The following is a 23,998-nucleotide window of genomic DNA, read 5'->3' as shown; positions in this document are numbered from 1 at the left end:
TGCTAGTTAGTAAATACACGCTAGACTATGTGTTTTCATATTAATGAAGTCTGTGGTTAATTTAAACGAAATACCGAAAAAGAATTCTATTTGAATATTTTCACAAAGAGGACATTTTTTAAACGCATATAAAATTCTGATATTCTTTTGACTAGTGATGGCTGGTTAATCGTTTCTATATACACATATATATGTACATGTATATATATCTATATATATATATATATATATGCGCATATGTACATGTATATATATATATATGCGCATATGTACATGTATATATGTCTATATATATATATATATGCACATGAATACACATAGGTATACGTACATAGGTATACGTGTATACGTAAACATGTACGTATATAGGTATATGTGTATAGGCATATATATATACATGTATATATATGCACATGTATACGTACACACATGTATATACATGCGCTGGTTAGTTAATATATGCTGTGGACTGAGTTTAGCTGGGCTTTTATACACATATACATATATATTTTATGTTGCATGAGCGTATTAAGACTTTTTTAAAATTTTTTAAATTTTACGTAACAACATTGCATTAATTCGCGATTGTACAGTTTTCTTCAGCTAACAAATAAATGCTTATACTATACCATCATATGCCATCTAAAGTGTGCTTTATTCAGCTTAAAACTTTTAGCAATGATAATTTCCAATCTCGGATAAATTTTTATACCCACATACAAAATATATATATTCTTGATCAGCATAAGATACTCAAACGATTGAAGCATATTCACCTGTTCGTCTGCCTCTCCGTCTGTATAATATGTGGTTTAAACATTCTTCTGGCTGCAAAACTGAAGCTGTCGAATTTCAAATTTGGGTGAAATATTGGCTAAGGTCGAAGGGTACGCCTGCAGTGCAACGAAAACTGAGATCAGCTCTGCTTTTCAAAAAGAATAAAAAATTGGTTTTTTGCTCACTACTCATAATCTCTCACAGACATATAAATCTACAAAAAATTGAACGTTTATTCTATTGACTATGTACTCGTGCAAAAACGGAAAAAATTGACCACGCCTATCAAATATTACAGTGTATGAAAATTAGATTTTTTTTTTCACAACTAAATTCTTCGCCGGTTTCATATACGGAATGCACTTAGGCATGTCCGTCTCTCCGTGTGCGCACTTGCGCAGTAGTTGTGGTGAACATTCTTTCGTTCGCAAAAATGGAAATATCGCCTACATTTTGACCTAAACCGGTCAAAGAACACGGCTGCAACGCCCACGTGCCTTTTCAAGGAAAACTAAAAACCGTGGCAACGTATCGTTTGTTTGTCAGACCATAGGGCCGACATCACCGTTTCTCTACTTACGCAAACTTCTGTGGCCCGTACTTGAGACCGTCGATATATAAAAATATGTGATTCGAACAGGATCACGGTATATGCCACGCTCGATTTGTTGAGTGAGAAGTTTGTGGACTCGATTATTTCAAGACGTGAATTGGTGAATTGGCATCTATTGTCCTGTGACATAAACCCAAGGATATATTTCTTTGGTAATACATTGAATCGCAGGTTTACGCTGTAAAAAACCTACAAACTTTGGAACATTTGAAGGTTAGCCTTCGTGAGGTTATCGCAAGAATAAATAACGCAACTAGCATTGGACAGAGTGAGTAATAATTGAAGCATGATCTTGTACAGATATATAATATATTCAAGGCCGCTATGGAGATTTGAACGATATGTGGCTCATTACGATATGTGGTTCACTTTTATATGTATAGTTGTTTACTATTTTAAATGAAGGACGAATTACTTATGTGAGGCATGCCTGCGTAATTCTTCATTTATTGGTTGTTCTGTTGACTGGATAAAGTTGAAAGCTACCATTAGTGAAATTACGTTCAACGCCAGATATTTTAAGTAATTAGAACACATCCGTTTGGGTGCATGTCACCTACATACGAAAGCTATGCTTTATCCAACCTCTAGTGAACTGTATCTGTTTACCAGTGTAGTGTAATCGCATCCTTCAATCCAAGTGAATATTTTTAAGTTAGAGCAATAACGCAATATAATCTTAACATTTTAATGGTAATTTGAATATCTTTGTTTATAGTAAATAATGCGTTCGATTTTTCTAATTAATTGTAGAAATATTTTCACGCCTCATTTGATATGACTATAAAGTATTATAAAAACGAAAAGTTTGTTTGCATTCCCACGGATGGAAATGCAAAAGTTTTTCATTTTTCTCACAAATTCCTTCGTTAGTTAATTATTTAATTGCTTTCACTTTGTATTTTTCCAACGAAGCAAGTCGTTAAGAAATTACTAGAAAAGCAATGCAATCACTTTCTCGATTGCATTGTTTAAACAAAAAAAATAAAATAAATAAAAAAATAAAAAAAATAAAAAAACAAGCAAGAAAACTAAATTCGGTCGGAAGCGAATATTTTATACTCATCAGCGTTAACCCAAAAAAAGATAAACGAAGTAGAGGAACAAAATTTTCATCCTCTATAATATGAAGTGATGGTTGTTTCTATTTCCAAAATAAAAGTTTTTATCATATAGACATGTGGGCGTTATAGGTGTGCCCTGTGAAAAGTTTACGTCAATTCCAAACTGTTTTGCAAATTTTTAGACAATATCTTCCCGACGGGAGAAACCACAAATGCTACAAAGTTGCGCAAACGGACAGATGGGCAGACGAACAGACCGACAAGTTTAGGTGCATTCAAGATTTGACACTTGCCGAGAATTTGTATAGTTTATGTGGTTTTTGAAACTTGTTTCTTGGCGTTATAAAGGTATTGAAAAAACAATTTAATTTGGATATACTATAATATTGGGTAGGCATGGTCAATTTTTTTCAATTTTTGCACACAAATGCTACAACATGTGTTCAAATTTTTGTACGTTCATTGGCTACAGTTAATGAGTAATGAACAAGAAACCCATTTTTCATTCCTTTTGAAGGACAGAGTTGTTCTCAGTTTATGTAGTGCTATGGGTGTGTCTTTCAATTGATTTGATCCATTTTGAATATCAATCTGCGTGCAAGAATTTCCAATGTTTTCGCAAAAATTGAAGTCGACAGGTTCATTTTGACAGCAAGGACAACAGATAGCCGGACAGACGGAGAGAAGAAGATACTTAAATTAATTCCGAATTTGATGCCGATGAAGAACACATACACTTGAAGGAATCTCTGAAGATTTCTTCCGGACGCTACAAACGTCCAGACAGACGAATATTTGGTGATAAAAAGAAATAATAATAAATTTGCATTGTATACCATTGAATTTAATTATAATATTTTGCCTTATGCTGTAGATAGAAACTAAATTAACAAGAAGTACACAAAATATACATTCGCTTGCAGCCGAATCTTTTGAATCGCCTCTCATATAACCGTTCCTAAGGGAATTAAAGCTTTGTATGATAAAAAAGAATAATTTCCAATATTTCAGCTTGTAATAGTAAATTGACAAAGCAATCTACCTTATCAAATTTGCACCACATACGTCTATTTCTTGGATACCACCGCATGTAAAGCTTCTCATGGAATTTAAACCTTTGGATGTCAAAAAAAAATTTTTTTTATTAATTTTTTTACGATGGAAAATTGTGTACGATAGTAATTGAATAAAAAAATTAATTGGACTTAATTTAAACCAAATAGATCTATTTCTTACTTCCTCTCCATACAAGATATCTCCTGAATAGTAAGTCTTTTGGACAAAGGGTTAATTTTTAAGATTTCATGATGAAAATTAATGCAAAGAAGCATTTCAGCAAACAAATTGACTGTAGTGAGTTTGGATCACATAGGTCAATGTTTTTTGGACCCCAACGGCGCTATCACGAAACGCGAACACTTATATAAAAGAAAAATCCACACTTCCGATATGCGGACTTTTATGACAAAACGAACGAATAACTATACTCGGCGAAGGGGATATGCAATAGTCGGCTTTGTCCTATTATAATGCTCTTACTTCTTTTTCGGATATATTTACAATGGAAATTTGTATGCATGCTATGTTATTGATATTCAATAGGTTGCAGAGGCCGTAGAATATGAGGCGTATAATGAATGAAAGGGTAATTCGTATAGAGTTTTTAGTTATAAAATTATTTGCTTTGAATCAAATCTAATTTCTTCCTATTTTTTTTGTTTTTTTTATTTTTCTGCAAAATAAACTTTTTCCCCATTTAATAAAGAATATGTTGAAAAAAAGCTTATGTAACTGAAGAAATCTTTTTCAATATTTTTCTTCTTTCTACTTATCTTACAATTCAATTGCAGTACAAATGAATGAGAGATTTTGTCTGCGAGCAATGAATTCACACAGTATTTTTCCTTATGCATCTACAAGCCTCTTTATATACAAGTAGAAATATTTGCATATGCAAGAACTGGGGTAATAAAATTGGAACTTTTTTTTTTTTTTTTAAAATTGCTCATATAGGGAAGCTTTGCGTTGTTATGAGCAAACGTAAGTCACGATGGAAATAACGTACATATGTGATGTACTTTTAATTCTAATAACCATATATCCGAACGATAATTAGATTGAATTAAGCAGCGATTCATAAAAGGAATATTAAAGCAATCACTTGCCATGTTGTCTTTAATCAGGAATGCAGTAAATATAATAAATGGTTTTTTTTTCATCATAAGAGCAATTTTTTTTTTAAAACTTAACTAAGGCTACTTGTAACCGTGACTTCAAAATGTTAATAAAATATTTACATTGTATGTTATACAATAGCGTTATTAGAATTAATCAGTTTACGGATGCTCCTAAAAGATACCATAATTTATGCATCTATTATTGAGAAAGCAAGTACACTCAACTATGGTTTTACACGGTCTTTTTTTATGAGATTTTGAAATAACACGGTTCACCAAACGAATTTTTTGTTTTACCACGAATTTAAGAAAATATATAAAAATTTTTTTAATTCTAATTTCGACCATGTCTCATAGAAACTTATGTGTACAGCAACAAAACATTCAATTGAGGCACACCTGGGTGTCTGTGAGAAGTCAATCGGTTTATGCCCACACAAACGTTAGTAACGTTGCTCTACTACTACTTGGCCGTTAATAACGAACGAAATTCTTCATTTCAATCATTACGCTAGACATATCTAATATATTCAGGGATGATAGCATTTTTGATCGAATGCACGTTTGTTGATTAGTTGGGAAATTGATTTCTATTCCTAATTTCCATTTCTTATTTGACGTAACATAGATATCATTACTACCTTCTTTGTATAGTTTAATAGAAAAATATTTTGAGTTTCTTCATTTCATACGATTTTTTAAACTTGGCGAAAATATCCCCCAAATTTTCCATATGTTGCATATTGTTTTGCACTGATTTCTTAGGATCAAGCATCAACCGTGTAAAAAAAGTTGGGTGTACACTGTGTTTATTAGATATTGCACAAAGCATACTGTTTTTAAACCTATTTAAAGCTTGTTGTCCGTCCATCCGTCTCATCGTATTTTTCTATATATTTGGAAATTTGACGGGCCACAAATTTGGTACACCGCCAAGAGTCATACGTATATATATTTTTAAATCTATTTAATATTTTCCGTCCGCCCTTCCGTGTTCTTTCATGCTGTTGGAAAGATCACAATGGACCGGTTATATCCACTAAAGAGAAGTACGTTTACTTTCAGTGGAAATTTGAACGATTTCCACCTAAAAACGCGCGCAGATAGTTCGAAAAACTTATTCAAAAATAGCCTCTAAAAGGTGTGAATTTGAAAGCTGATACAAATATTATCGAGAGATAACTCCAAGACTAATCTGGAAATAGTCTCAATCGACATTTCGATACGCTTAAATTTAACGAACTATTTTGTAATTCCGATGAAGTTTTCGATCCACGTTGCGGCTGTTAGACGTCCGGATCGAAGCTTGCGTCATTGGGCCATTGTCAAGAACAACGTGACAACACTCAGCCTTGACACTTAAACTGAGGCAATTGATCTCATATCGTCTTCGTCAAGTTAAAGAATCAGGGATGGCGTTTAAATCGAGACAAACTGTTCAAGGCTTTTCTAAAAACCAAAAAATTAGGAAATAAACTGAGATATCCTTTTCGCAAAATTAAGAAGTCAGGAAATGAGACAATTAACACCATATCTTACATGTAGAGTGAAGCAGGCCGCAGGATCAGCGCCTACAACCAGAGTTGGCCTAGTCGAATGTTAGTCGTAAAGTGTAAATATGATGAATGGCTTCCAAGCTGAGAGAAGTAAAGTATCCAAGAATAGTGCATACAATGACGCAACCCACTCTTATACTCTTCCCCACGCCAAGAAGTCACGAATTGCTTGAAAACTGGGACGATTGACCCCATTTCCTCTCCTTAATATTAAGCAAATAATATCCTGTCCTTAAAGATTGTTGTTCAGCGTGTTCGTGACACTACTATTAGTTTAAGCTAAATTTTTTTTTCTCACTGAATTTAACAATAAAAAAAATAAGTTGATTAATGATTTTATTTTAAAGAACATATCGTAAATCGATTCGTCGGAAACGATTCAAGGAATTATTCGCGAATGCTTGACCATGTTGATGAAGACACAAATCAAAAGATTAAGAATAAAAACTAAGAAGTATTCAAAGAAGTCACGCCATCATCAGTTCTCAAGGGCTACGCACATGATAAGAAACGTTAATAAAACTAATGATCTTTATAAAATTGTTTAAAAGGGTGAAGCTGTCCTCTAACAACTATTTTAATCCTTCGTGCAATGGCAAAATAAAGAAACTGAGACTTCTAGCTTGTAAAATAAGTTTTTGAAATTTTCCTCGAGGAACGAACATATCTCTTAAGTGCGTTCATAATGTTGTAGCTGTAGGCTTGCAACTTCAATTTCGTTCCTCCTCATGCAAGAGATTTTAATCAAAACTCAGTTATTGTTTTCGAACCCATGTCCTTTTCAACTTTTATCTGCGTGCACTTGGCCTACCGTAGCTATACGTAAATTTATTAAAAGGGCTGAAGCTGTGCAAACAGTATCAAATAGGGGCAATGAAGACCAATATACAAATAAATTGTGAAAAACTCATTTTTTATACTCTACAGTACTTGTGATGTTGGATATATTAACTTTGTGCTCGTACGTATGTGTGTAACATACAGAAGGACTTAAGAGATAGACACACATTTCATTATATCGATCAAGTAACAATCATTTCCTAAAATGAATTAAACTTTTTTGTTTGCCTTTCTGGCTCTCTGCCCGTCTGTCTGTCCGATATCTGTTCATGTAGTTTTGCGTTTAAGTGAATTGTGCCGCACCAATACAATTGTACAATCACCTCCAGAAAATAAGACTCAATTGATTGGTATAATGAAAGCTGAGTCTATCACTTAACTCTTTAGTGATGCTGCGTGCACCCCCACAAAGTTAATATATTGTGCACCGCAAGTGAATAGTTCAGAACATAACTGGGGATACTTGTTTCCATAAAGTGCTTTTCCAAATTACTTTCTATTTTTATTTAAATAAGAATTTGTGTAAACGTTTTACTTATAAAAATATATATATATATATATATATATTTTTTTTTTTTTTTTAATCTTATTGTTAGTGTTAGTTATTATTAAATCTGTGAGAAAAATTTACTTAGAGTTTTTATTGCTGTTGATCAACATGGCAGTTAATTGTTATTGTTGTTGTTCTCTCCGCCTTCATCGTTATTTCCATTGTGTTTGTTTTTGCTCTTCAGTGAATTAAAATTCACTGGATTTTCTGTAGCTTACTTTTAGGCATTAACTTAACTGTTGCTATTTATTTTAAGTTGTGTAAACGTGCTGCGCTCTTGTTTAAACGCCATGCGGCGACGTTGTTTAATGTATTCAACATAATCTTTTTGAAATAAAATGTTTATTAAGCGACGCAATTTAAACAAAATTTTAAATTAGATAATAAAAACAATAAAAAAAATAAAAAAAATTAAAACACAACATTTACACTTATTTCTTAGTTCTTAGTTCATGGGCAGGATATTCAATAGTCAAACGCTTTATATGAGAATTTTTTTTTTTTTGTGGAATGGATGCAAACCAGTTCACATCATCATTCGGTGTATTGCGATCAACATTTCTTCACTGTTCATGTAATGCGATAGTGTCTGCATACCGTGAAATTTTGCGTTTTTTTATTATTACTTTCATCAGCTCACTCATTCACCCTTTGTATTACACTGTTTACCATTATTAAGCACTAAGGGTATAAGCACTTGGGTATAATAAAAAAAAAGTCGAATGTTATTTAAAAATCATATTCTTTGAAAATGTTTATTAATAATTTGCTTTTTTCTTGTTTTTTTTTTTTTTTTTTAATTTAATATCAAGTTATTTTTTCAGAGTTAGTTCATTAAAGTTTGAAGACTTTAACTGAATTCTGAACAGAAAAAAAAAAAGAAAATTGAAAAATTTATTAAGCCATTTTACCGTTGCACTCATTCAACATCCATTATATGCATTAGTAAACCGCATAATTAACTATCTTTTTAAGCTATCTATTTATAGAGAAAGTATTTTGCTTTGAGGAGATGAATTTTTTTATACAAAAACTTTTCACTTTTCATTGAAATTTAATTTGAAATCACTTAGAATGATCTTCAAACGTCAAATGATATTAAACAATATATTCTGCATTTCTAACTTACTGTATATACGCTCTATACATATATACATGACGGGTGAGATTCTCTTAATCCTTAACATTGTTTAGCGATATAAATGAAATAAAATTAATTACAGTACACATGGCTTGTTGCTGAGCATATTTGTTTGCGTGCGTTTGTCTATGTATTTGTGCAGAGTATAGATAGATGTAACAAGGTGAATTGCAACTAAGGTTAACATAAGGTGACATACTTTTGTACATTTTGTTGGATTATATCGCGTACTCATTACAAGTGCTTACATGACGTTGTACTAGAAATAGCAAAAACCACAGTAATGACAGTATTACGTTCGCATAGTCTATGCTCGCAACTAAATGAATGTTTTCAAATTTCAAGCAATTGACAATTAACCTTATAGTTCATAACGAATTTTTCATACCCGCCATCACTAAATATACTGAAATTTTTTTTCTTTTTAATGTAGAGAATGAAGAATAGTGAATAGGTTAAATTCTCAATTGTTTATACCCCATACCATATTTGATGCAAAAATACATTAAGTTTTTTATGGATGTGTGCAACATCAAGAAGGACTTGAGATAGACTCAGAATCACTTTCTAAATCGATCTAAACTTGTCTGTCCTTCTGTCCATCTTATCTTCTCTTGGATGCAATGCAACAAATCTGTACAAATGCAACCTTAAGTGTTTTAACAATAAATTTCTACATAAGCTGTCAATCAGTTAACGACTTTTTAGTTTTCTTTAACCGCATTCTATAGAAATGGATATTTTTTTGTTTAACTTGACTAAATATTTAAGTGTATAAGTAACGTAATGCTTGAAACGCAAAGATATTGAAGACTATAATGTTGAAATAAATTGTTTGAGTTTTATGTATCTTTTAAGAATGTGTATACATTTAGGTTAGGGGTTACAAATGCCATTAGTTGTTTAATATATGTAAGTAATAATCGATACAAAGCGAGAGGTAGAATTACACATGATTTCTTGTTGTCTTTTATTTAGATTAGTTGCTACGCGAGGATGAATGGAGGGCATTAGTGTTGTGTGTTAATGCTTTTCAACGCCATAAATGTGGGTAAGAACATTATTAAACTTATATGTCTCGGGGTCCATTCAGCTGTTTACAACTTTGCGTGTCTACTTGTGGATTTTGTCGATTTGCTTACGCAACTATTTGTTCTTGCATATGCTTTTATACCCATCATCGAAGGATGGGTGGGCATATTCGGTTTAGCAAAACGTTTGCAACGCTTCGAAGCGAGTATTAGATAGTTAACAAACTTTTGATTATTCTTGATTAGCATCAAATTCTAAATCGGCTTAAGCATGTTCGTTTGTCTGTCTGTGTAATGTCTGTTGTAAATGTTCTCCTGGCGACAAAAACGAAACTTTCGACTTCAAATTTGACAAAAACGCTTAAAATGCTTACCCGTTGGTTGATATTGAAAATGGACCAAATTGGTCGAGGGAGACGCTCACAGCAACAAATAAACTGAGATTACCTCCATTTTTCAAAAGGAAATGAAAAACTGTTTTTTTCTCATAAAGATATGGGCTACAATTGGCAAAAGAACTTGGCATTGACTTGAGATTTTCAAAGGACACGCCTACAACAAAAACTTGTATATTAAAAATAGAAGAAATCAACTGCGTCCTCTCCACATTATAGATGATTAGAATTTTGTTCTGTTACTTCCTTTGCATTTTTCTTCAAATTTTCTTACGTGATTTCTTCTTTTTATTATTTATTTACATGCCTATCGTTCCGCCTACTTAACCTCTGCGTTTTCTGCTAATCTATCTATTTAGGCTTTTTCTTTTTTTATATCTACGAAAGATTCTGTTCCTTCTTCCTTCTATGACCTTCGATCGTCCTAATAATTGGAAAGTTGTTCCAACGGTATCTACTTTTCCTTTCTCTACATTTTTGCCTGTCCTGGTTTTGTTCTCTTTGATCCCCTTTTTCGTTGTGCTGGCAGTTCATCTGTCTTGTATTTTTTAATTCCTTAATAATGCTTACTTTTTTTCTGCCTTTCTATTTTTTTAATTGGTAAACTGCCACTGCTCTCTTCCTTCTCCCCACCTCCCTCTTTGGCTGTTCATCGGTCTTCCCGTTTTTTATCCAGTCGCTTTTATAACTTTTTCTCGTCATTCGCCCTCATCACTGTCTGCACCGTGTTTCTTATTCCTTGAGTCTTCACATACGTCCATCGTTGCTTACTCTTCTGATGTTTGGTTGATGGGTGGAGTAATCGAATAACTATTCTTCTCATGATCTATTTCTTCAACTATTTCTCTTTGCTTTTCTCTATGCTCTGCCCGTTCATGTGTCTGCTACTTTTTTTTTTTTTTTTTGATCAGTTCCCTACGAACATCGATCTGTGCCCTTCTCTCTCCTAACTAATTTCCTGCTCGTTTTCTCTAACGTCTGTTCATTTCCTCGCTTCGCCTAATTTTCCATCGCTGTTTTGCGGATTTTTCCATGACTCAATGTGGCAGTCAGCTGTCTGACCGCCCGTCATTTTTGGCTTTCCATTATTTCACCCATATAAAGGTGCCTGCGTCAGTCTCTTTGTCACGTCGTCCGTTGATTGCGCCCTTCTTTTCATATATCTATGCGGTTTCTTGTTGAAATTTCCAACAAGGCAAAGATTGAGGTTAAAAGGCGAAATAAAGAAAATTCGACGAAGCGTTTGATCGTTCGCTTTTTTTATATACTTCAACTTGTCTGTTCACCAGCTGGTCTGTCTAAGCGTACCTGTCAGTTTGCGTCACTTTGATTTTTGTCCATCCGTCCGTCTAGGTAATCATCTATTTTTTTTTTTGTGCCGCTCCTATCACTACGAGTCTTTTGTATAAATTGTAAAAGAGAGCAACGCGAATCATTATGAAAAGTACAAGCTTGAATAGAATGAACAGAAGAATTTGATTCGATTCGGCGAATGTCTCTGAATTGATTATGAATAAAAGTCCCATATATCTTAAGTCACTTTTTTGTTACACATACGCATAAATTTAATATGCCTTGTACTACCAAGCGGCGTACCAAGAGTACCGAAAAGAAAAATTCGATCTATAATAGATAGCATTACATAAAAATATAATTTATAGGCAGGCATTGCAATGGGAGGTCGAACGTTTTAATAACGTAAAAGAACGTGGAATAAAATTTTAATTACTTCTAAATAGGATTTCATTTATTTATTTATTAATTTTTTTGTTTAATAATATCGATTAATTGACCTAATCTAAGCGATTTCGTTGTAATTAAAAAAAAAAAAAAAAAAAGGAAAAAAACAAACAAACAAAATTGTACAAATCAACGAATGCTGTTTATGATAATTACAAAGTATGTAGTGAGAAATAAAAAAAAGTCCAATGATAAATATCATAATGTTGCAAAATTGTTGTTCTAATTAATAGTTCTTGTTTATGTACAATACTGGGTATTAACACGCATACATTGAAAGATTTTTTTTATGTCTTCATTTACACCAACAAACAATTCTTTTTCAAATTCAAAAAATTTCAATGCTCGGTAGTTGTGTCTGCATACATGTTAAGCAGTTTTTTACATGCATGTGATATTGTCTGCTAATATCATAATCCGCTTTCTTTCTTATCATCATTGTTAATGCTTTCCTTTTTCCCTCTAATATTTTCCATTCACGTTACAAAGCACTTAAATGTATTTTTTCATGGCTTATGTAACTATTTGCCATATAACTCTTGATTCGTTCATGTTTCTTTATTAATTTCAGTTACATTTTATCTACTTGTTGTTTTTTTGCAAAAAACTTGATACATATATGTACATATACATATATATATATATATTTATTTTTTATTTTTTTTTTTGAACTCTTTTCAATTAATATCTTTTTAATATTTTTCCTTTATTTTTTGGCAAGGATATAAAAAAAAAAAGTAAATAAATCTACTGTCTATTTGAATAGTCAGTGAGTGGGGTGTCAGCTTGCCGCACTAGCTAACACATCAACACTTTGATTAGTTTCTTACATTATTATTAAATACGTTTGCATGCCCGGGATGCTGCCGCCACTCTGGACCATATTTGACTGAGCTCAAATTTAATAATTATTTGCGGTATTCATCGGGTTGCTAGTCAATTATGAGGGGAAATTGATTATGTGTTTAATTTTAGCTTTACGGGAAACATTTTCGAAAAACAGAGTTACAAGCATCCAGCGAGAGAGACATGGGATATATATAGAGAGAGAGAGAGACAGAGAGAAAGAGAATGACAAAAAGTTACCATACCTTTTAAAAATTTATACTTTTGTTATAATTTACTTGCAGTTTGTCGTTTCACTCTTACTATCATTGACTTGAAATTTTTCGCTTAATACCTCAGGTCACTTGCGATACACTAGTATATTAAGTTTGCGCGGATGCATGTATCGTCCCTAAGTACTGAAAATAGACTCACCTTTTACTTTATATTGTAAATGTAAGTTTGTTCGTCCATCTAACCATCCGTCCATCTCGTTTTCTTGTATTCAACTTATAGGTCGCAAGTTATGAGATATTTTGTTGAAATTCGATACATTGGCGTGCTTTGACCCAAGGGCAAATGCTATGGAAAATGCTTTGGATCGGGCCACTTTTACCTTCAATTTTCAACAACTAGCAACTTAGTTTGAAAAGTCATTCTATGAATAACCGTAGTGTGATGTTTATGTTGGTCCAAGTCCCACTATAGTGTTTTCATTTTCTATTTATTCCTGCATCTATTAATTAATCAGTTATATATATATATATATATATATATATTTTTTTTTTTGATTTTTTATACTATTTATTTAATGACTTTAACAATTGATATATAAATTAAGCGCGGATCTGGTAACGCTTTAATATATATTTTTTTCAAACTAGCTGGCATGCGCAATATATTTCGAAAAAAGTGAAACGAAAAAAATTCATACCGTAAACAGTTAAATGCTCAAGCTGTCATCTTTAGTTATGCGAAAACATTGTTGCACATTGAATTTATGTAAATGGCTAGAGGCTTTAACATTGTTCGATATTCGTCCAAAAACACACACACCGAGACGTACAAACACACTTAGATACGCAAGTTCACCTACTATCGCGTGTACCGCTTTTTACGGAAATCATTGACCTGTTTATATGCGTATTTTTGTAGTTTAGACTTTGTAAATAATAATTGTCATCCTTTCAAGTCTTCTATCAACAAAAATAACGTATGAAAATACTATTCTGCTATCGGCTGTAAATCAAAATTACAGCAGCAATCAATTATTTCCCCGATACTGAGGCATCATAACTTTGAACCATTAATTGTAATTAACTTCTAATTTTCGAGAATTTATAGGCAAAGCAATAAGCTAAGTTTATGCTTTCCATATTAAGCTGCAGGAAATTTCTTGCGAGTTATTGAGATGCACTAAACACTGTTACATTCCGCTTAGTTTGTTAATTAACTCACATGCCTGCCGTAATTTTGCAAATATTTATTCCACATTAACTCGCTCATATGCCTTGCAAGGTAATAAGAAACAAGTAAGAACATTATAGTCGGTCAAGACCGACCATTGAATACCCTAACTAAATTCTTATTTTTATTATAGAACACAATAATTATATCTTGTTTCTATATAAAGTCACATTTCTCGTCTGCATATTTATTGGGAAGGGTGCCCAAAATGCAACCTAATCTAATACAAGTTAAATCCTTACATAAGCCAGGATCCAATAATGGCTTAATTTTCATCGCCACGTATTAAAACTCTGCCTTTTTTGCTCTAAAAAGAAGCCATTTTCCCGAAGATCCTCATTAGCGTAGGATCCAAAAAAATAGGCAGAGATGGTCCAAATTTCGTACAGTTAAAAGATATGATTTTCATTGAAAATTACATCTTTTTATCGTATGAACTTTTTGCCCCAGCCGGTCCGAAGTTTTCATACCAATTGAAAACGCTGAAGTATTACTACTTAGCCACTTTTGCCAAGAAAATTTTAAAATTGCGATATTTCCCCATATAACGACTTTTCAGAATAGGGCGTCGAATAGTGGTCGACAAAGTACAATTATTCGAAACATTTAGGTCTGCAGCTTGAACACAAAAACACGTGGAAAACCTGCTTTTATCAAATAGCCTTGAACCGAGCACACAATGAAAGGATGCCTATGGAGAGACACCACTATCGACAACTACACAATTTTATAAAGTACACTATAAGTCCCGATAACAAAGTGACTGGTTTTGTTTTACACGAATCCGTCTTGTACAAGCCTTTTAGGTTACGTAAACATATGGACTGTTCACGGCCTAAATTAATTGATTTACTTGTTATATTTAAGATAAATTTCTTTAATAAATAGACTACACGGGACAACAACTTTTGCGTACCATTAACTAATAAATGCTTTTTCTTTAAAGATAGAAAACGAAAGAAATAAAATAACTCCGAATAACTTTTTCATTCTTTTACCGAGTAGTACGAATCCTCTTGTAGCGTACTATATGAACATGGCCGCAATTTTTTCTGTCTTTTACGTACGCGTATTATAGGGCAGTCTACTGTATTGCATCTGCATGCTTCGTGAAGGGTCCATACGCGAATATTATAGAAAATTTTCTAGGATAAGACAATGCAAGCACTTTGGGTGACTACAGTTATCCATGAAAAACTTGGTTTGTCGTACCATTCCCTCGTCTCTCCTCTTTACTTTCAAATTTTAATCTGATTTATTGAAACATAAACGATAGCTTTTCTTGATTTGACCAGCTCTCTTAATTCGATATCTCTTTACTGAGACCAGGTTCCTAGGCTTCCTTTCCGGTCTTAAATCTGTCGTCATCATTGGGATTTTTTTTTTTTTATATCACCAATCACGGCCAGAAAGAAGACGAAGTAAAGAAAATGAAAGATGCAGGGACGTGGGCGGTCTGGGTCGGTGTGGCCCACTCCGTAAGGGTTATGGCTTTACCGAAGGAACACTCACTACAGCCAAAGTAAACCCTACCTACCCTGAGATTCGAACCCGCAGATACGGATTTGTTAATTGCGATTCATATCGACTCGGTCACTCTGGCCGACTATTTTCATGCACTCATAACTGGAATTGGAATTTGTTGTTTGCCCCTGGTCCACACCCACTACATATATAATAATGATATTTTTTAATTTCCAAAAAAATCCTAAAATTATCCTAATAACAAATGTCATCATCATCATCATCATTAACTTGTGGAAGAAATTTTTTTTTCATTATGCACGTATCGAAGTGTCGATGGGTGATAAAAATCATCTGGAATCATTTAATACGTTTCAACGATTTGTTGCATTTAAGCAAGATTCTAGATTCGTACGATACCGTAATGTACTAATATCTGTATGTCGCAATCGCTGACACTAGCAAATATTTGTTTATTTTAAGTCCGCAAAGTCCTTTTAGATGTTAAAAGCTGTTTATGCATTTGTGTTTACTTTTGTCCTCTTACAATATAGTATAGCATTAGATTGCGGCCATTCAAGGTAGAAAAGAGAAAGAAAGAAATAAGAGAAAAAGTGAAGAAGAATGAATGTGTACAGGGAATGTGAACAATGTGAATTTCCATTTAAATTTTTAGTCACAATGACCAGCATGCAGTACATTTGCATATCGAAAGCATTCATACTACAGTTTAACAATCATTTTATGAATGATTTTCTCCCCCATTTCCAGACATATTTGCATATGAAAAGGCTGAGTTCCTTTTCCTTTTTTCATTCTTTTTTTTTTTTTTTTTTGTTTATTTTTGTTTGCGTTAATATTTAGGTCTTTTAGATTTTATGCTTGCACGCTCTGCTTTACTTGACATCTATTTCCATTTGGAGTAAAAAGGGGAAAATTAAAATTTGTAGAATTAAATTTAGTTAGAAATGAGAAATTTTAAAATGCATTACTTACTACTTACTCTTCATATGATTCACTTCCTATTAGCAATGCGAAAAGATAATTTGATGAAAAATATCACAGACTATTAATATTCAGTCGTATCGTAGAAACTTGAAGACTCAATGCAATTTGCAAATTGCTGTGATACACTCAATGCAAAAATGATAAATCGAAATGGATGCGATTAAAATTCGTAGCTTTCTAGTGTTTAGTGATTTAAAATTTATTTCGTAAATAAGCAAGTAAGAACACTATAGCGAGTCACCGTCCAGCATTAACTAAACGTCACACAGGAAGTGGTCCGATTTGAAATATTTTCAATAGCCAGAACAAGTCAGTATATCAAATTTCTCGAAAATATCTTAAAAATGATGGCCTGCAAGTTGACCGCAACAACACAAGAGTGATCAGAGGGACAGAAATGCTTAGATCAAGTCAACAAGTGAAAGATCAAGTCTTTCTGGATGTTGTGTACACGCATATATACGCACACAACCGCACACACTTAATGCTCTTTTTGTACTACTTGACAAAGTTCGCGTCACTAGATCGTGAACAGCACAGATTTAATTTATAATTTTTAGAAGCAGTACTTACTCATTTTTACAACAACATTCTTGACTTAAATATGCTTTTCGACTGACCCGATACACTTACCACTGTCTTCGACTGTCTCAAATATTGTCCTTATATACTCTCTTACAAGCAAGTTATCGTGTTTGCGACATTTTTAATCCGTTAATCCGTATTTTCCGCTAAATTTTTGCCAATCGCTGTTAATTTTTTTCGTCAGTGACCAGCTGCATGACGCGCCATGAATGTGCACTTGATTTTTACACCCTACAACACTTGTGGTACAGGTTAAATGAAGTTAGCGCGGCCGTATGTAACATGCAGAAGGGCTTAAGGTACACCTACCTTTTATTATACCGATCGATTCCGAATCGTGATTAAATTGATCTAAGCTTATCCGTTCGTCTGATGTTTGTCCATGTAAACTTGTGTTCAAGCTACAGATCGCAATTTTTTAGATATTTCGATGAAATTTGGTACACTGCTGTTTTGACCAAGGGAGAACACAATTGAAAATGGTTCGCATCAGCCCACTTTCTCGATTGCTCTCTATTCCGAAAAGTGGTTGCGTGTGGATAAATTGCAATTTTCAAAATTTGTCGACAAAATTGGATAAATTGGTATGAAAACTTTCGACCGGCTGGGATAATATTGAGCCCCCTCGCATAAAAAGAAAACTAAAGTTCATCCGACAAAATCTGATCAAAATTATAACATAATAGTAATTTAACATAAAAAAAATTAACTGTACCAAATTTGGGCCATCTCGACCTATTTTGGATCCCACCCTAATAAGGATTTTCACGAAATTTGTAGAGCAGAAGAGTTTTAACACGTGGTGATGGAAATTGCCACATAAAAGTAATTTCATTCCAAAATGAACTGTAAAAATTTCGACGATCTACGCCTATTTTTTGATCCGGTTCTACGTAAAGATTAAACTTGTACTACATTAGGTTGCGTTTTGGGCCCACTTCCCCACAAATATAAGCATGAAACATTTGCCTTTATATAAAAAGAAGACATAGTTTTTGTGTGCTATAATAAAAATTAAAATTGCGTTAGAGAAAGCTGTGTAGGGTATTTAATGGCCGGCCTTACCCGACTGTAATGTTTTTACTTCTTTTCCTTTCTTTAATTTTGTTGCTGCGAAAAACGACTAAACGGCATTTTCGCAACATTACCATTGTAAAAAAACTACATTTTCGTACTCCATAATACTGGGTGGGCGTGGATGATTTTTTCTGTTTTCTACCCTTTAAAAACCAAAATCGGAGGCAGTCACGAACTTTCCAGTGTAATATCCCTAAAGAATTGATCGAATCACCGCTCGGCATTAGAGCGTGCGTATGATCATTAGTTAATAAAGACGCGTATCATTCAACTGCTCCTTACAACTCTACAGGGAACATCGGACCAGATATGAAACACGTGAATGTAGTGATTCTATTTTCTTGAAAAGAGTCTCGTTTTCATAAGAAAAAGCGAACAACAAGGAATTATTTCTACCAGTTATATACTGTTGCCGCACGCTTGAGTGAGTGAAATTTTCATTCAACGATCATGGTTTACTGATGGCTAAATGATGACAACACCTTTCCTTCTCGACTTTCGGATGTCAAGTTAGTGGTCTCTGGTTCAAAGCACAGTGCAGTCAAGTGTCTAGTCTGCAAAGGCATAACGCTTATCGGTTGGGCACATACTCATTAGTATGCGGCTACTGTCTCCCTGCATCTTTGTCGTTCCTTACTTCTTTCCGGATCGTCACCGTGTTACATGATTAGGAGACATCCTCTAAGTGGTTGATCATATTCCTAAAAAAAAAAAAAAAAAAAAAACAACTCTAATATGTCCGACTGAGAAGATAGAGATTGAGTAGGGAAGTTTTACATAATCAGAACTTCCTCGCTAGAGAAACATCCCATCACAACTAAGCCTTTCGACGATTTTCGCTTAAAAAAGGTTACCAAAATGAAATTCATATTCACAGCACATATATTTGTGAACATAATCAAATTTGAAGGCAATTCAGGTACCGTCCACCTGCTGACGTGTCCGCCTGTCCGTCCATAGAGAACATTTTCCCGGTCACAGTAATTGAAATTCGAATTTGAAGAAAATGTCGAAAACGCTTGCTCGCAAGTTGTAGCAAAATCGACGTGAGGGCGTGTTTCGTGTACAGCATAATCTAAGAACATCTATTGCGAACTTTTACCTTTAGGCTTATACTATAACAACTACTATCGATAGAAGCTACGTGTACTTTAAGTTTTCTATTTTTTAAGATAAATATGTTGGATATAAAAGATTCTATCACTGCTGACTACAACTGTCTCGCTTGCTTTTCGTAAATCTAATTGGTTTCAATTTCTTTCTTTAATTGCTCATTTCTTCTTTCTTTCATTGCATATCTTAATTCAACTCAAGCTCATTCATTCATTTCATTTCATAAATTTTCAACATAAATATAAAGTGAAGTAGCATTAGAAGTTACTTTAACGGTGTAATTATCATATAAAAAAATCTTTTCATAGTTGAACTACGAAAATGTATTGTTTCGGATAATCATCATTTACTGCAACAACTTGAGTAATAAAAATAAAATAAATACTTCATCAACTGGATTACATGAAGTATATTGGATTTAAATCGAATCTCGGATTATTATTAAGGCATAAAATTTTCAAGAATGTAATAAGTTAATAAACAACAAGTAAGAACATTATGGCCGGGAAAGGTCGACCATTAAATATTCTACACCACATCGTATAACACAATTCTTATTTTTATTATAGAACACAAAAATTATATCTTGTTTCTATATCAAGTGACTTGTGGAAAATTAAAATCCTCTAACGCTATGACCATATCATTAGGTTTACACTTTTCGGTCACATCACAAATGAGGGCAGCATATTTCTTATAAATGGTGATATCCGCATTTGGGGGAATGTAGGAGCATGTTACGTTTACGAAGCAAGTAACTGTTTATTGGCAATTTTTGCCGAAATGGCAAAAAATTCAACATCAGGAGGAGCAGGGAATTCAATTGAATAGGACGTGACCGAAGCAGATGTGGTAATTGAAACACCACCACCAGTGCAAATCAATTGATTCGTTCTAAAAACCTGGAAAATTTTTTGACGAAATTAACCAGATTTCAGTGAGAGCTAAACAGTACAAGTCCGCATTCACTGAATTTGGGAAAGTAAAGCGAATTTTTGACTTTAGGGCGCTAACATTTTAGTAAATTAAAGTAAAAGAACGAGTTACCGAATTAGTATTACGAGGTCTACCCCGAAGAATGAATTCCCTTATTAAGTATTCAACTGGCCACAATGGTTTATTTATAAAAATCTCCATGCTTTCAATCCGAACTTACGGTTTAAAAGACGAGATAGCTTTCTGTGAAAATGGAGCCAACTTAGAAATACTAATACGCCTTAAATTAACGAACGGAACTTCTGCAGTAAGAAAACTTTTTCATTTTGCCACGAATATTGCCTTTCTGTGGAGTACTGCCGTCAAGTAGACATCATCGTTATTAGGAACGATACGGTTCACAGAGGGAGAAATTTGAGTTGGGGAGAAGAGAGAGAAAGTGACTACAAATACTTTTGCCGCTCGTGCGACTTGCCGAGCAATGTGAGCAGCGGGCACACCCGCACAGCTAAAGGGGGGAGGCGGATTTGTGATTTTTCTTAATATTCTTTGGAGATGTAGACAGAGAAATCTGAGTGGGCAGGAGATACCCTTGCCATTACTAAGGCGTGTGGCGGCCAAGTAGTATATTTTTACATGTTAAGCCTCTCTTGTTGTATCTGGTAGAGGAAATCGCTAAAAGTTGTATCGGACTTTTCCAAGCACATGCATCCAATCTCCCTGCTCTAAAGAGATCATCTGGGCGAATTTTTAAAAATACTACTACTAAGTAAAAGACATTTTATCGAAAGTATAATATAATCCGTTGATAGGTAGGTATACATTTCTCCCATCTCTTTAACACTTTGTGAATTCGCTTCTAGAAGAATCATTCGTCTAATAAAGCGAGCTACTTTTCTTCCTATTTACGCGTTGCCTAGCAAAATGCTTAAGCGATCGATGCAAACAAATAGTAATATGATGGAGGCGGGTGTGAAAATTGCTTACAGTTAAACACTGTTGTGCTTAATTTGTAAAGTTTCGCTTTGTTTAAGGGAATTTTGTGACGATATGATAAGTTTTTATATCCGATTTTGAGGCAGCCAAAAACGATTTGCAACAATCCAGGCAGGAAACACTGCTTTTTAGAAAACCCAAATCAAAGTATATTCGTACAATTTGGTCCACAAAAAAATATATGCATAGTTACGTACACGAGAGGAGAGATTGTCGCAGCTAGAAGAACGAAAATCAAACCATGCCGTAATGTGAAATGTTTTATTGGGTTGAATCAGGTCTGATGTACAACGTGATAAGTCTTTTGATAAGTATTTTTATTGAACACTGTATACAGATGTATACATATGCATATGTACACGCCATGTTGACTTGTTATAATGGTTTCACTGGGAAAAGGCGGCGTAAGGCTATGGAGGGCGATAAATGTCTAATCTCGAAAAGATATATGGCAGAGCACAATAAGGGAACAACGTGGCGGACGACTACCTCTACAATATATTCTCCAATAGATTTCATTCTAATTTCATTTTAAGGTTTCTTTAAATGATCTGTGATGTCATTTATGCTATCCTTTGATGTGACGAAATGTGGCGGCATTGAACAAGCGCTAATGAAATTGCCTTGCAAAGAAAGGAAGCATTTTAAAACTGGTTAAATAAGGTTTTCATGTAAGAATTCCGGATACTTTTTACACGGAATATAAATGATATTGCATAGCATATTCATTTTTAATTCCGATTCGTTTCTTTATGATGTTTTTATATAAATTTAAAAGTTATTGAATTTTATGTTAAATTGCCTTCAATTTCTAAGATTTTATATCGTTTTATAATAACAGGTAGGATAATTATATTCGATTGCGACCGAATCTATTATACCTATCACAGTTATCCTATGGAAGATGCAAAAAAAAAAAAAAAAAAAAAAATGAAAAGTAGAAAATATAAATTCGATGGGAGTGGCTGATTTTTTCTATATTTGGAAAATAATTTTGTAGAACTTTACATAGTCTTACTTTGTAGTTTGTGGGCAAGGAGCAAAAGCTTATGACCAATGAAAGCGAAGAGGTTCTCACTTTTGGTTGTATAGACGTTTGCAAATTTGTGAGCGATATTTTCTTTTTTGAAAAAGCGTACTGGAGATACCATATAGTTGGACAGCCGGACAAATTAACAAGCGGATATTTTTACGTGCATTCCGAGCGTAAAAGTGAACGAGAATTTCTATATATTATGGGGTTTTCAATGTTTCCTTCTCCGCGATATAAAAGTACAGAAAAAAAAAATCAAATTTTGATGCATTAAAGTACTGAGTACACGTGTTTTATTATTCCCCACTACCAGCACTACAGCATCGCCCATATAATATACGTTAAAATTGTTGTAGATTTTGCTGCATTAGTTTATGAGTAGTGAGCAAATAAACAATTATTTATTACGCTTGAAATATAGAGATGGTGCTATGGGTGTGTCCTTCTACCGATTTGGTCCATTTGCAATACCAATCTGCATGCAAGAACTTTCAATGCTCCTGCCAAATTTGAAGTCCAGAGCTGCATTTTTGCGAACAGAAGAATGTTTATAACAGACTTCAAACAGACGGACAGACGGACACGCTTAAAACGATTTCGAATTTGATGCTGACCGTTGAGTTTCTGAAGCTTCCTTCTGAGCGTTGCAAACGTTTTGCCAACATGCATATGTCCCTCATCCTTCGGTGATGAAAACAACAAAATTCCAATATTTTCCTTTGAATATTTAAGAAAAATAAAAAAAAATGGCTATGATATATTTATGGATATTATAATGGGATGCTAAGAAATGAAAGGAAACTCAATTTTATTTTCCATTAATTTGCATAAGCTCTTAAATTATGATTTTATCAGCTTCAATGACTACCTAACAAGGTATATGTTATTAGTATTTTCTCATTTCGACTTCAATCGCATGCAATCCATTGAAAAGTAGGAGAGAGAGAGAGAGAGAGAGAGAGAGAGAGAAAAAAGGTGAAAGCACATACATATTTACTTGGGATTTAATACAATACCTTTTGATGTGGTAAACACTTGTAGTTGGCTTGAGGTCGACTTATATTCCCTTGAATATATATTATACTAAAATACCTGATTGGTTTGAAAACGCTATTGAATTTAGATTCACATATTATATTGTAGGCAAGAAATTTACGCCAAAGTTTATGAAACGTATAATAACGACGAATAGGAAGTAATTGTGGGAATTTTCGGACTTTCTAACAATTGTTTTAGTTCAACTGCGGAAATCCTAAGCAATAATGTATTCATATTTAATAGAATAGATGGATAGTTGTTGATGGCGGTCGTTAATTGTGTATATGTTTTTTTTTTTTTTAACGCATATGTGTTTGTTTGTGCGCAATGCATTAAATATTAGAATAATTATTATTTTCAAGTTTCAATATCAACATCGGTCAAAGTCGGGCCCGCATATATGTTATGCGTTAGTAACGTTTCGTATGATATTGATTTTAAAAATCATTCTAAACCACGTCATATGTTGCAATTGATTTTCAATTAATGAGAACGGGCGCCAGTATTTGAATTTTCGAAATTCTTAATTTAAATACGCACAAGTAAGCCCATCTATGCGCGGTGTATGCATA

General features: G+C 33.5%; 2 long non-coding RNA genes across 2 annotated transcripts; both read right to left on the bottom strand.

Moving 5' to 3' along the window:
• Positions 1 to 7,826: 7,826 nt before the first annotated feature.
• LOC119638151 lies at positions 7,827 to 12,792 on the bottom strand. Its single transcript, XR_005247383.1, has 2 exons — positions 12,715 to 12,792; positions 7,827 to 7,901 (listed from the first exon to the last, which is right to left on the bottom strand). It is a non-coding gene; the product is annotated as an uncharacterized LOC119638151 (long non-coding RNA).
• LOC119638152 lies at positions 8,358 to 12,502 on the bottom strand. Its single transcript, XR_005247384.1, has 2 exons — positions 12,157 to 12,502; positions 8,358 to 8,438 (listed from the first exon to the last, which is right to left on the bottom strand). It is a non-coding gene; the product is annotated as an uncharacterized LOC119638152 (long non-coding RNA).
• Positions 12,793 to 23,998: the final 11,206 nt, after the last annotated feature.

Source organism: Glossina fuscipes, unplaced genomic scaffold (genome assembly GCF_014805625.2).
Source record: "Glossina fuscipes isolate IAEA_lab_2018 unplaced genomic scaffold, Yale_Gfus_2 73, whole genome shotgun sequence".
Lineage (NCBI taxonomy): Eukaryota > Metazoa > Arthropoda > Insecta > Diptera > Glossinidae > Glossina > Glossina fuscipes.
The sequence above is the reverse complement of the archived record's forward strand: the minus strand, read 5'-3'. Positions and strand labels throughout refer to the sequence as shown.